Source organism: Camponotus floridanus, unplaced genomic scaffold, assembly GCF_003227725.1.
Source record: "Camponotus floridanus strain SB8 unplaced genomic scaffold, Cflo_v7.5 scaffold74, whole genome shotgun sequence".
Taxonomy (NCBI): Eukaryota; Metazoa; Arthropoda; class Insecta; order Hymenoptera; family Formicidae; genus Camponotus; species Camponotus floridanus.
In genome coordinates, this window is record NW_020229843.1 from 978815 (window position 1) to 992270 (window position 13456).

The 13456-nt window shown below is 41.8% G+C and overlaps 1 protein-coding gene across 10 annotated transcripts in view; it reads right to left on the minus strand.

Annotated features, from left to right (window-relative positions):
• The window catches only part of LOC105257493 (transcription factor 12), a 113072-nt gene that overhangs the window by 73350 nt on the left and 26266 nt on the right, over positions 1-13456 (minus strand). The window lies entirely within an intron of this gene.

Here is a 13456-nt window from a genome sequence, read left to right on the forward strand (position 1 = left end):
GTCGGGTGGGGAGGCGGCCGCTATTACTATCCCCACCCCTCCCGCTACCAAACGTTCCCATCCCCACTCCTTCGCCGTCGTGCGCGCGAGCCTCACTCCGCGCGCCATCGTCGTCGTTCGCTCGTTCGCTTGTCCCTTCGGTCGCTCCAAGATTTCTCTCGTCCCCTTTAGCTCCGATCTCGTAGAAAACAACCCCTAGCGCGAGGGGCCATCGTTTTTGCCTGCGTAGAAGCAGGCGTATAAGCGACAAGCGGACGCGAACGCGAGTGTGGGTGGGCTCTCTCTCTCTCTCTCTCTCTTTCTCTCTTCTTTCTTATCCGTAAACTATGTGCCGTGCGGAAAACATCGGTCCACTTGTTGAGTCGAAAAGAGAGCGACCGAACGAGAGCAAGACGGAATCGGAGAATGGGAGAGCGTGTGGGTGCACGAATGCGTGTGCGTATCCGTGCACGGAAAAGTGGCGTTCGAGATAAAAAGCTTCGCGCGCCGCTAACGACAAAGTCGACCTCCGTGGACGAGAACACGCGGCCGATCCCTGCGTGACGAGAGCTCGTCTTTATTTACGCTACCGTTCACGATTATCGCGCGTTTCGCTCAGATCAACGCGGACACGTCGATCATGAGTCTGTCCGGGTTTTTCCGGGCAACGCGACGATTTAAAATCTTTCAATATTCGATATCAATCTTATGCTCGTTTATGATAATGATGCTAATAAGATTAGAAATAATAATATTATCTAAGATACGTATTATACTAATAATATTGGCTATTAATGTATATATTAAGAGGAAAACTGAAGATACACAAAATATCTGGTAATTAAAGTCTAGATAAAAATATGCCGAAAAATGGATATTTTTGAGGGAAGCAAAATTACAGTCGATTTCGCGACATTTTAAAATTATTCGAAATATATATATACCGATAAAATTCGAGATTAACAAATAATTTTAGCGTAAAACGGAAATGATAGCGAAAAAAATTTCATAAGTTTCGTGTAACGAGTCTCGTTGCGAGTTTCTTCGAAACTGTCCGATCTCGCCGTCGAGGCGCAGTTAATTAAAAGCTCGGCGCGATTTTCACCGCCATTATAATGGATCGTCGGCGAATTTTAAGGTGGCGTGCTTAACTTTTGCGCGAAGTTAAATGGCGTTGTTTACCGCGCCCGGCGAAGTTTAATGATATCGCGGCCGAGAATATCTTCATCTCGTCGCCCCGCGAGCGGGGGAGTCCCCCGTAACGACTCCGCTCGCGATTTCGGAAAATCTGTCAGTGAAAGAGAAGAAGTGGGGGGGAGGGGGAGAAGGAATGAGGGGGACAAACGAGATATCTCGTGGCGCCAAAGGTGCCTCGTTAGTCGGAAATTCGTGAGTAATTTTAGTGTCGTATCCACGCGACTGGCCGAAGGTTTATAATTACCTAACCTCACCCGACCTGATCTAACCCACTTGGCAAACGAGCGAGAGTTCTAGTTTTCGTCTCACCGAACGCCGGATACGACGGGCGGAATCTCGTTAAAAAAAAAATCGATCGACCGGAAATTGTCGACGGCCTCCCAATTAATATCTGACTCGATTTTTCTCAGATCTAACGAATCGACACGACGTTTTATAAGCGACTTCAACGAGATGCGATTATAAATTAACAATTAAATCCTAATGGGATATAATAGTATAAGTATTTGCGTTTGTATATTACGGCTAGATAGTTGGTTGTTACAATGTAGCGACAATTGACATCAATTGCGAATGGCCGCTTTTATTGAAGACACTTGATCTCATTTCGATTCAAGACACGAGTCGAGCGTGCGAGTGAGAAACGATAATAATTTCTACGGCATACGGCTTAATCGATATTTTATTATTGTAAAGTTGAAGAGGGAGAGAGAGAGAGAGAGAAAGAACAGTGCGCGTCGTACATATATACTTATCTTATTTACAACACAAATGTAAATATAGATCTTATTAATAAAAGTAATGTACATTTAAGTTTCTTTTGAAGTAGATTTACTAAATGTAATAAAGTGTTCTCGTATCTAAAATGTGACAAAATGTAGACACGCTCATCGCCGTAATGAGCTGTAAGGTAACAGAAGTCAAAATAAATGACCATACTGTCGAAAGGTTCGCCAGGTATAAAGAAATTCTCACTGTTTGTAGCTGGTATTGACAGTAAAATAATTAAAAACGACAACACTGGCACAATGGGACAACACCCAGTGTTTGGGGGGTCGTTTGTACCTGCCCTGCCCTTCAAAATACCCGCAGGGGCGTCGAAAAGACTTCACTTTTCCGACCGATCACGAATCTAACGGCGCTGTAGAACCCGTTAATTTCGAAACCCTCGTCAAAATTACATAGCGTGCGCTCATTAAGGCGCTTATTTCAAACGTTGCGTCAATTGTTTTCCACTGCGCAATCTTTGATGGCTCTTTTTCTTTCGAAAATTTACAAAACGAATTCGCGTAATAATAAGCGCTTTAGCTAAATTAAAGAATACGATAGAGAGAAACTAGATGGAAAATGTGTGTCTGATATTCATGTCCATTTATTTTTTTTTTATGACAATAACAATACGTGAGCGCGAGACATTTCGATCGGAGCGACATTTAATAAGATAAACAAGCCATCGTTTCGGATATAATCGCTAAGGCAAATAATGACATAATTTAATTAAATAATTACGTAATGTTCGTTTGTCAAGTCGAATGATAAGGAGAGCGTGTCGTTTGCAGCGACTCCGAGTATCGATCATTGCGAAATGGCCTCGCGCGAGAGCGCGGGTTACCCTCCTGCGAGTTTTGACGATCGACGTCAAAATCTCCAGCTAATGCGGCGCATTTGAGAATTTCACGGTGACGGCGTGAAAACCACGAGAGAGATACCCGGGACACCCGCGGTGTCCCCGACTGGCATTAATATAGCCGCTGTAAATCTCGAAAGGTACTTGTCGTGCCGCGCGACTAACCCGAGATCAGTGGCATATGGTGCTCTCAGACGGGATCGCAAAGCACTTTGCTCATCGCAGTCGGATCGGTCCGGATGATAGTATTGGAGACTTGGATGAAGAGATGAAATAGTTTATGAGAAGAGCAACTTTGGGATTTTTGTAACATGGAAAGTGTTTCTCGGGTTTCTCTCTCGTATTTTCTTTCCTTCATTTATCGAGAAAATATTTTAAAAATCGATGCATCGCTAGCTTTGAAATTTTTAATTAAAAATTTTGTTTAAGCCGCTTTAACCAATGACGTAAAGCGTATTTCAACATCACATGCGTGCGCCGCGAAGAATTTTTCCCCCAAATTCCGCATCGTCAGAAAACGCGAGAATAAAATTAATAGAAAAAGAAGAAAGAAAGAAGGAAGAAGAGACGCGATGTTGTCTCGAGGCGTTTCGTCATTGGACGGTCAACAAATAATTAGGTAACCTCGCCTGGCCAACTGTGTAAACTGTTCGCCTCCTCGGTATCGCATCCCCGCTCTTTCTACACCTTATCAGGTCGCGTAAAGACGACGAAGGCGAATAAAGGGAGAAGGAGAAGAGAAGAAGAGGAGGATCCGAGATAGAAGTAAAGACGAAGAAAGGTGGAGGAGAGTCGTCGACCCGGACGCCTCTTCTTTTCTTTGCGCCGTTGTAACCGACGCGCGATCCCCCTTTCGAGGGAGCGTGAAAAAAATAATAAGATCGTGGCTGTCGGAGGTCGATCCTCCTCGTCTCCTTCGTTCGCCCGATGCGCGCGGGAAACACGACAAAAACATCTCGCCCGGCAAGAAAACGGAACTCGGTGTCCTCCTCCGCTTCGTCGGCAGCATCACGGTGCGAGCTTAGAATGCTCCGATGCCATGACTAATAGATGCCGAATAATATAATTCGCAAAATTTCTATAACTCTTGTTAGAGAGACAAGCAGCGATTGTATGCAAATGAATTTATTAGAGACTATTATATTTAAATTTATAATGTTATTCGACGCACGAGTTTATTACATGTTTCTTTTTCATATGGCATTACTTTTTGACTTTTATACATATAATACATATAAAATTTGTATAAATAAAATTCAAAAGAATATTGTTATTGCGATGCTAACTTTAAATATGATTATTAAAAATCACTTTACAAAGAACGCCGAAAATAATTTCGCCCATAATAATCATTATACAACGAAAGGGAAGTAAAACGGTAATATTTCGCGAAAGGTAAACGCGGTAAAAAGCGCGGTCGAAGCAAAACTTTTGCGAGAAACCGATTTAATTTCCCCCGATACAACCCTCTCGTGGATATCCCAAGGGTGAATGGCTAAAAGGTAATAGTTAATAACAGCGCAGCTGAAAGGGGGATCCGGTAATCCTCTTCTAATTTCTAAAACAAAGAGAGCCGCGGATCGCACCAACGAGAACAGGAGAAAGAGATGGAGAAGGAGAGAAAGAGGGAGAGAAGAAAAGAGAGAGAGAGAGAGATGAACGGGCGAATCGAAGGAAGCATGAGAAAGAGAAAGAGAGAGAGAGAGAGAAGGAAACATTCTCTTGCAGAGGCAAAGCCGAGATCCCGAGTTCGGTGGATTCGAAGGGGCGAAGGAGCAAGCGGGTGGTAGAAGGAGAACTGAAATTGGGATGGGAAGGTGGGGGGAAAGGGGACAAGGTTCCACCCTGGAACACATTAACTGCAGGGCGACGGGGTATATAGGGGTGGGTTGGGGCCGCGCCACTGGCGTAAGCCGAACGGAAAACGAAATCATTCTCGGGAGCGTGCAACGTGGTAGGTACGGCTTAATTCTGACCTCTTGTTAACCGAGTGGCGTAATGGAGGTAACACCCTGTACGCTTTCACGAGTACTTCCTCCGGAAATTATCGGACTTAACGCGGTGGGTGAAATTTTGCCCTAGGAATTATTCCGATCCATCTTTTTACGATCCTTTAATATTGTATCAATGTTACAATTTTTTGCCGAAAAGTTTTTTAAAATTTGATCACGATATAATTTCTTCCGATTAAAGAAAAAATATACTATATTCACACTAGTACTATTCGATGTAAGAGAAAAATAGAATTTAATTAGAAAATAGAAAATAATTATAAAAACGCAAGTGTATCGTGTACGAATTAATGAGATTAATTTAGTAGATTTTTACGCACAATCAAATGAAAGAAGAATCTCAGTTTATCATTATCAGAACTGACACATGTAATCCCTCAAATTAATTCCATTCAATTTCCTCGAGGACGAGGATGGATACGAACAGAAGCGAGTGGTCTCGTGTTGTAAGATTCGCAAGATTAATCCCGATTAGCCTTAATCGATGTTGGATAGAGTAGTGTACTTCCTCGCTCGATCGATTTATCCAAATATAGATTGGATAACGATCACGATCGATGCGTGACACAGCCGCAACAACGGTCTGTAGTAGATTCGCACATTAACTACACACTATTAATGTGTGGATACACTGAGAAATAATAACGTTCTAAAAAGGAGACTTGTACGTCATATCGAGAGAAAGCCATTTCTTGTTTCTCGCAACATATTATTTTTTATTTCTTTATCTACATCTCGTTTCTGCTCAAAATATCTTATCGATCTTTTGCTCGACGGTCGACATAATCCGCATTATAGAAAATTCCTATTTATATGTCCTACTTATTTTATTCTGATGTATATCGTGATAATTCTCCTTTTCGTTTAACATTTTAATCGCTAATTTTGAACAATTTAAAAAATTTCTTTATTTTAAATATTCTTAAAAAAAAAAATTGTATTTCGAGATTACATTGATACTTAATTTTCGCAAAAAAACATAAATCGTGCATCATTATTTGATCCAACGGAAGAATAATTTCCGAATAATTGAATCATACAAATTATATCGATATTTTGATACAGCAAAAGGAGCAAAGTTCTGTGATATCTACGCCAATGCGAGACACTGAACGAGGGGCGGCAGGAGCACTAGTAGCGTAGTTAGGGGTGGCTCGGTAGGGATGCTTTAGGGTGAGATTTAGTACCAACCTCCGTCGCTTAGTCTACCCATCCTGTGTATAGTGTACGTAGTGCATGTCCCGAGAGTCGAACTATAGTCGATACTCGGGAGAGAAATACCAAACCACCACGAAACACTATCCACGACGATTCATATTAGTCCTCGCTTATGATACGTAGAGTGTCTCGCAAACGAAAGTGACGTGTCGTCGCTTGCAACACGTCGATACTTAGCGGAGAAGTAGCGTTAACGCATCACGCCGAGTGGATGCTACGATTCGTTCTTCGGTAACGGCGGCTACGAGAACGATGACAAAAGGCATCCGCGTGTCTTAAATTATTAAACACGCTCGACACGCGCTTAAATTCGCGGTGACTAAAATCGTGCGACGTTAAGGCGAGACGTTATCCGTCGTCCCGAGGCTCGCCCCACTTACTGTTATCTTATATGACGGTACTTAGGGTGCATTACCCGAATACGAAGGTACCGAGCCCCGAAATTTCTATTAGTTCGAGCGAACATGAGGAGCAGGAGGAAGGAAACCACTTCACGAAATAGGACCCTTAAGTTACCGAGGGGGAGCGACGTGAAAGAATCCCGGGACAACTTCCTGCGGCTCGATATATATGCCCGGAGCCCTTCGATGTTACCAGGACCGAACTCGTATCTCTGTCCCTTTTCGAGAACCCCTGATTGTTACTAAAACATATCCCTGCTCTTGTAATATCGCTACGTCCTACAAGGATCGCCGGTATCTATTTCAACGCACTTTATCTCGATACAAATTTCTGAGAAGGAATTTTTATCTATAATTGTTAAATCATTCAATATTTTTTTATTTATTATACGAATATAAGGAAAATAAATAGCAGTAAAAAGTGGCCAAAGATGGAATGGAATGAATCTCAATAAATATATATAATTATTTCACTTAAGTATTTAACAATTATATGTGTAGTTAAATATTTAACAATACATTTTCAAGGACGATTTTCTACAAACGCTTCGAAAAAATATTCTGTTTTCGCTCGCTTATTCTCGCAGCACTTTTAGCTTGACTGAAGGATTCACACGGATGTTTGGCCAACGTCTTCCGTAACGGTAGTCGTTCTGAGACTCCGAAAGACAACTCCGGAGCACTCGGAGGGATAGAACGAGGGATTGTAGCTCGTTTTGTGAGTAAGGTCTCTACGGAAGAGGGAAGAAGGAAGAGGTGGAGCGAGGGACGGGTATCCTTTCGGAGAGAATCCTCGGGGCCGAGAGGGGAGGTACGAGAGTCAAGTAAACTCAAGAACGGCGGCCTCTTTCATCCCCGAAACTTCAAAAGCCGTAGGAGAGCATCTCCGCTAGTCGCGCCATATGCTGCCCTTCGAGAGGAGGTTTTCCCTCCTTTTTTTCCCCTTTCCGTCGTTCGCGATAATAAAATTCTAATCAGTTTTCCTGTATATCGCGCGGATAGTTTTCAAGGGCCTTGTAGGCGTGACGCCGCACATCGATGAAAAAAGATAAAGGAAGAATGAGATCGTAACCTTCTCTGGAGCTCAAAGTTAATTAAGAATTTAGGTCGAAAAAATGGAAACAGTATTTTCTGGACCGCTGATTCAAATACAACGCCCATATCTGATACTTAACGAGATGAAAAATCGCTAATCCGAGACAAGTTTTCAAGACATAAGAAATAAATTACGATAATAAGATAGATTTATTTTATGAAAAACATCTCTCTATTTAGAAAGAAAAATTCTGAACGCGTAAAATTAAATTATTATGTCTTAAGTAGGATGTCATCTTGTCAGAATCGATTAAATTCTTAGCAGTAGCGTAACGCGCGATGTGTGCGCAAGAAAATTAAACGCATAATACGTAACGCAAATGCAGATACTAAGGAAAGATTTAAGAGACGCGGCATCCCTTAAATACACGCCGAAACAGATAATATAAGCTCGCTACAGAGTGCACGGGTTGTTTGCTCTGGGGACTGTTTGCACACACGATCTCGCGGCTTTCCGCCGGCACGAAACCTCTCGGGGGTGGACTGCTTCATCCCCGCTGGTCCGTTCACCGCCGGCCGTATATTCGATTTTCAGAACGACCTGTACCTTTCTGCCCCAGGCATGTTGATTTTATGCTCCGACGGAGCTGTCATTTTATATTTTCCGATGGATTATAATCTGCGAAGCCACGTCACTCGAAGAGATAGGATATTTTATGACTGGATTTAAGATTGCTCATGATGTTACCTTTAATTCTACTTTTAAATTTATATCATCGTTTCCGAAAAATTCCATATTTTTTTATTTACACTGATTGGACTGTCAATGTTATATAGGATTTTCGAGAAAACATTATCCCGATATAGAACTTTGAGGAAAATTTTGTTGTTGACTCATGAGCGCAGTTTACTCGTCAAACTCTGCATCATCTACATATCCGATACGCAAAATGTAACAAACGCGTTTATCCAGAACTCATTAAAATTCTAACATTCACGTCGGATATACTCTGATATACTCGTATATTCATATAATATACCTGACATAATACAAATAATTCGCTCCGCGTAACACACGCGGGGCTTTGCATAATTTCGCAAGCCTCCCAAAAACCCGCATCAGTATCATCGAGGAAAATTACCGCCAAGTTTTCGATAACGTCTGGCCAGACAGCCAACAAATCATCGTGAGCTATCGGAGGGATAGAGAATCGAGGGAGACGATTGAAGATAGAGAGAGGAAGAGAGGGGAGAGGGAGGGAGAGAGAGAGAGAGAGAGACAGAGAGAGAGAGAGAGAGAGATAGAGAGCTATCCCCGAATTTCACAGCCCGCTACGCCACAAATGAAGCACACTTGGGTGGTGCTCGATTTAGCTCGTATCATCCCGCACCCTCGACTGAGCTCTACGCATCGAGCAAACACTGCCACGCATGTAGAACAAACACACACACGCGACTATGTGTACACGGTCAATGAAGAGATATATGGATGTACGAGCGTGGTGGCTCGAAATCTTCGCACGCCTCGATCGCTCGCGAAAAAAAAGCGATCTCATCCCTTGGGAAAAATTATTCTCGCCGTATGTGCTTTCGCTTGGTACTTAATATTTTATGTAACACGTATCTTTTGAATTACGAAATAGTTGTAAGGTATAATACAGAAACACATTCGCTGTCTAAAATATGTATTAAAAACTTTGAAAATAAACTAAAATTGTCATCCCTGTTATACATTTTTTTAGCATATAAAAAAATCAATAAAATATGTATATTATAAAAATATTTATCAATAATAAAATTAATAAGCAATTAATGAAGAAAAAGAGAGAGATTCATCAAGATTCTTTTGTACAAAAATATATCCATTCACGAGCGAATTGATCAAGATAGGAGAATCCGTTTAACGTCATTGATATGTTAATTGGCTCGGAGTTCTCACCGCGGTCGTTAATCCCCCATGAAAACGATCGCAGGCTACACGAAGAGTACCCACTAGAGTAGAAAACCCTCGCGTACGAGCCACGTGACCCTTCGAAGGACAGTAGAACGGCCACTCGAAATTTCGTGCTGGTCTAAGGTAATAGATTAATAGTACGCGTCGGTGGCCGATGAAAGGGCGGTGGAAGTGGACGGGGTCGTCAAATATTGTACGCGCCATGAAAAACTCAGCCAACCATAGGATCGGCCGTATGGGCCACTTTTCAACCCTTCGTAGGACGGATAACGTCTCCGCGTGTCGCGATGATATCTCTTAACGTTTCTCCTCCCTCCCCTAATGTACCGCAAAAAATTCTCACTCTAACAAAACATACTACCGCTCATATTCTACACGAATGTGTGTATGACAATTGATACTTCAATTAAGTTAACTGTGTAATGTGCGTTAATTAAATGTTGAATTATTGTATGATCACTCAATTAATAGGAATTTTATTACACAATTCGTCAAAAATAATTGTAATAAAATTTTAGCAAAAACTAGCGCTTACTTTCCCAACTTTGGGTCAAGAAAAATAAAAAATTCCCGGATTATTCGCAGAATTGTTCTTTCTGTTCGTTACAAAGATGGCCGATTATGATTTGTGAGAAAGATTCTTTTCCACCCCGGCGTGCTGGTAATTATTATTGATACATTCCCGGTAATAATCTCGACGACCCAATTAATACTATCGGCATACCGATAAGCGCAGTTGCGATACACGCAATAATTTATCGCGATAATCCCACAATGACCGTAAACTATCGCTCACGCGTGCATTTTGGTCGGCTTGCACGGTATTTCGTATACTCCACGGCCCAACAACGGCCGCCGATGTATGGTACATCGCTGTAATCTGTAATGCTACAATAGGCTATCCTTCCGTATTAGAATAAAATTCACTTCGATGCGAAACGAGGCATTGACAAATGGCGCGCGTGGCGAGTTATCTGAAATTACGCTTCTATAGGAAGCATAGAATCGATAAAAAGATTTATTGATAGAAACGAATAATACCATTAATGATTCTTAATTCACTAATTCACTAAATATTTAGTAAATTCATGTAATATTCATTATATATCCGTAGTAAAAAGGATAATAATTGCCATGTATATTAAAATTATTATTAAATGTAAGATGGATTTTTGCATCTCTTTAAAAATAGAATCGTCAAAGAATGAATTTTCATTATCCGAAAGTACACGATTAAACCGTTTGCGGAGATAAAACTAAAGTTCTTTCTCGACACGAAACCAAATCTCTTTATCGAGTTATTAGCGGTTTTCTCACGATGTATTTCTGCGATACGAATTAATTCACGTGGACAAACAAGGCGAGCGTAAGCGATACCGTCGCTTTCGAAGATAGAAAATATGTGTATAGATCGCATCCGATCTACCTCCTTCTCTCTGGCTCTTCACCCAGGCCGATCTCGCCACCCCAACGACCACCGTCAACCCATCGGGTGGTTTACCCGGTGTAAGTCGACAACTCACTCCATAAACCCGAGGCGCTCTGTGTACTCTGTACACTGCGGTGAGTTTGCACGAGACGCGAGCGAGCGAGAAGAATGGGATGAGTGACGGAAAAGCCGTGAAAATAATCGAAGTTGCAAATAAATCTATTTAGCTCTTGCATTAAAATCTATTAAAGGGATATACTCTTGCGGAAACACGAAAAATACGATATAATAATTTTGTTTTTTTTTTTCTTTTAATCTCGCGTTCACGAAAATTTATAATAATTTGAACACATGTGTGACGAAAATTACAGATTGCTGCAGTGACGTAAATATAACAGGGGCCAATATCCTCGTGGCGGAGAGATTCTCGGATCATCTCTTTGGAAAGCTATAATTTACTGAAAAGTAACGGTACCCGCGAAAAAATCATCACGATCTGCTCTCCAAACGTTGTAATGTAACACAATTATATCTTTGTACAAGATGACGAGTACCTGCGGGATACCCGGGTACGCCTGGGATTTACATTTTACCGTATGTATCTTGCGTGCCGTTGCAACCTTCCAAATTGGAATGCGAATGACGCAGTCGCCGCGCGTTTCGCAAATATAAAATGTGATTAAACGCAAATACATTCTCCCGCGAAACAGTATAAAACTCGCTCACATGATTCCAATTACACGAGCGCCAAATATTTAAATAACTTTGTATCTGATAAATAATTTCTTTCGTCATTAGTTGTCCGCCATGACATAAAATTACGAATTAAAACACTACCAAACACAATCGACCTTACAAGCCTGTATCTACGTTTTCTCTCTTCGTGTGTTGTATTCATTCCGAAATAACTTTTATGTCTTAAGCTCAGGGTGACATATACGGCCCATTGTAATCGCAAAGGTTACAGTTAGTCTACTTTCAGTTAGTAATAAAATTGTCAGCGTATCTAGAGAGAGAGTAAGCGTGCACACGTGCCGCTACGGAAACCGATGAAAGAAAGAACGGGAAGAAGGATGAGATTGGAGTACAAAAGGATTCGGACAATACCGAGCGACACGAAAAGCACTTACCGATTCCGATAAGGGGAGGCCGATTGATTGCCGCGAAACGCGCTCGTATGCATCTCGCATGATTTCAACATGCGAAATTACGACCTCCGCATGACTATTACCGTGACGAAACGCGCGTTCTACAGAAATAAAAAAAAAAAAGGTCAGATTTCTCTCCCAGCGCGCGCCCGCGTGTTACCCGCCTTACGTCACCGCTATTTCCAATAATAGCGTATAAAGACGACGACGCGCGGTGAAAAAGCAAATCTCCGCAGACACTTCCATCGATGAAACCATGCTGCTCATTTAATTTTCAACAATACGACTCTATGGAATTGCAAGAATAAAATAAATCCCTAATTTGTAAGATCCACTGTTGATTTTAGTCAAGAATCGCGCGCGAACTCTTCATTAGTTTGCCACTTTCTCCGACAATCTTCATCACAAAGCGCGCTTTCTCGTTTCCGAAAGAAGCACGGAGTAATCGAGTAAACAAATGCAAAGGGGGTCGAAGTAGCGTGTGCCATGAAAGGACCGGAGAAAGGCGAGAGAAGGAGAAAGAGGGTTGAGAGGAACTATGTGGTTGGGCGAGAGTGCACACCGCGAGGAGAGAGGTAGTTGGTGTGCTACACCAGCAACAGGTGCCCGTCAAACAACGTTCAACGAACGTCTCTAGCAGCGCGAAGCCGCCTCTCTTTCCGCCCCGCGCACTCTTCCTCTTCTTTCTCCTTCTTCCGCCGGGCTCGCTTCGCACGCGATTCTCGATAATTGATTCACTGACGAGACAGCAGGACATACTCCTGTCGGATCCGCGTGCGCGATACAAGCCGTAGACAGAAAGAGAGAGAGAGAGAGTAAGATTCCAGGGTGTGCTATTCGTCGACATCGTTTCACGCTCGATAAATCTCGCTCTCGGCCACCGATAAATAATTCCCCTGCGCATCACGCGCAGCTTCATATTACGCAATCATCGAGATTATCTCCTCCCGTTGCGCGAATTACAAAGCAGCACCGAGGAATAAAATTTCGGGCTCTTCACGCTTTAAAATGTTGTAAACATGGAGAATCCATTACACGTAATTTTCGTGCAGCCTGTCATCGAATTCCTTGATCAATTTAGAGAGAATCAATTTTCCTAATTTTTTTCATTTGCTGCACAGTATCTAAAATTCCTCAGATTTTAATTAGAGATAGAAATTCTTTAAATTAGGGACACAAGATAAAGATGTATACTCTATCTTTACTCTATCTTTATCTTTAAAAAAATGTCCTGAAACTTTAATAAACACTTTTCTCTCTCTCTTTCTTTTTTTATCATCAAAGATCGAATACATAAAATGGGAAGTCGTTTTCTCGTTTTTCATGTATTAAGCAACGTTCGAAAAAATAGCAATATAACTAGAACCTATAATTTAAGATCCTTTTCAAAATGCATATACCGCCAAAGGATTCAACCACATAATCTCATAAAGGGCGGAAACATCAAGGAAAAAAA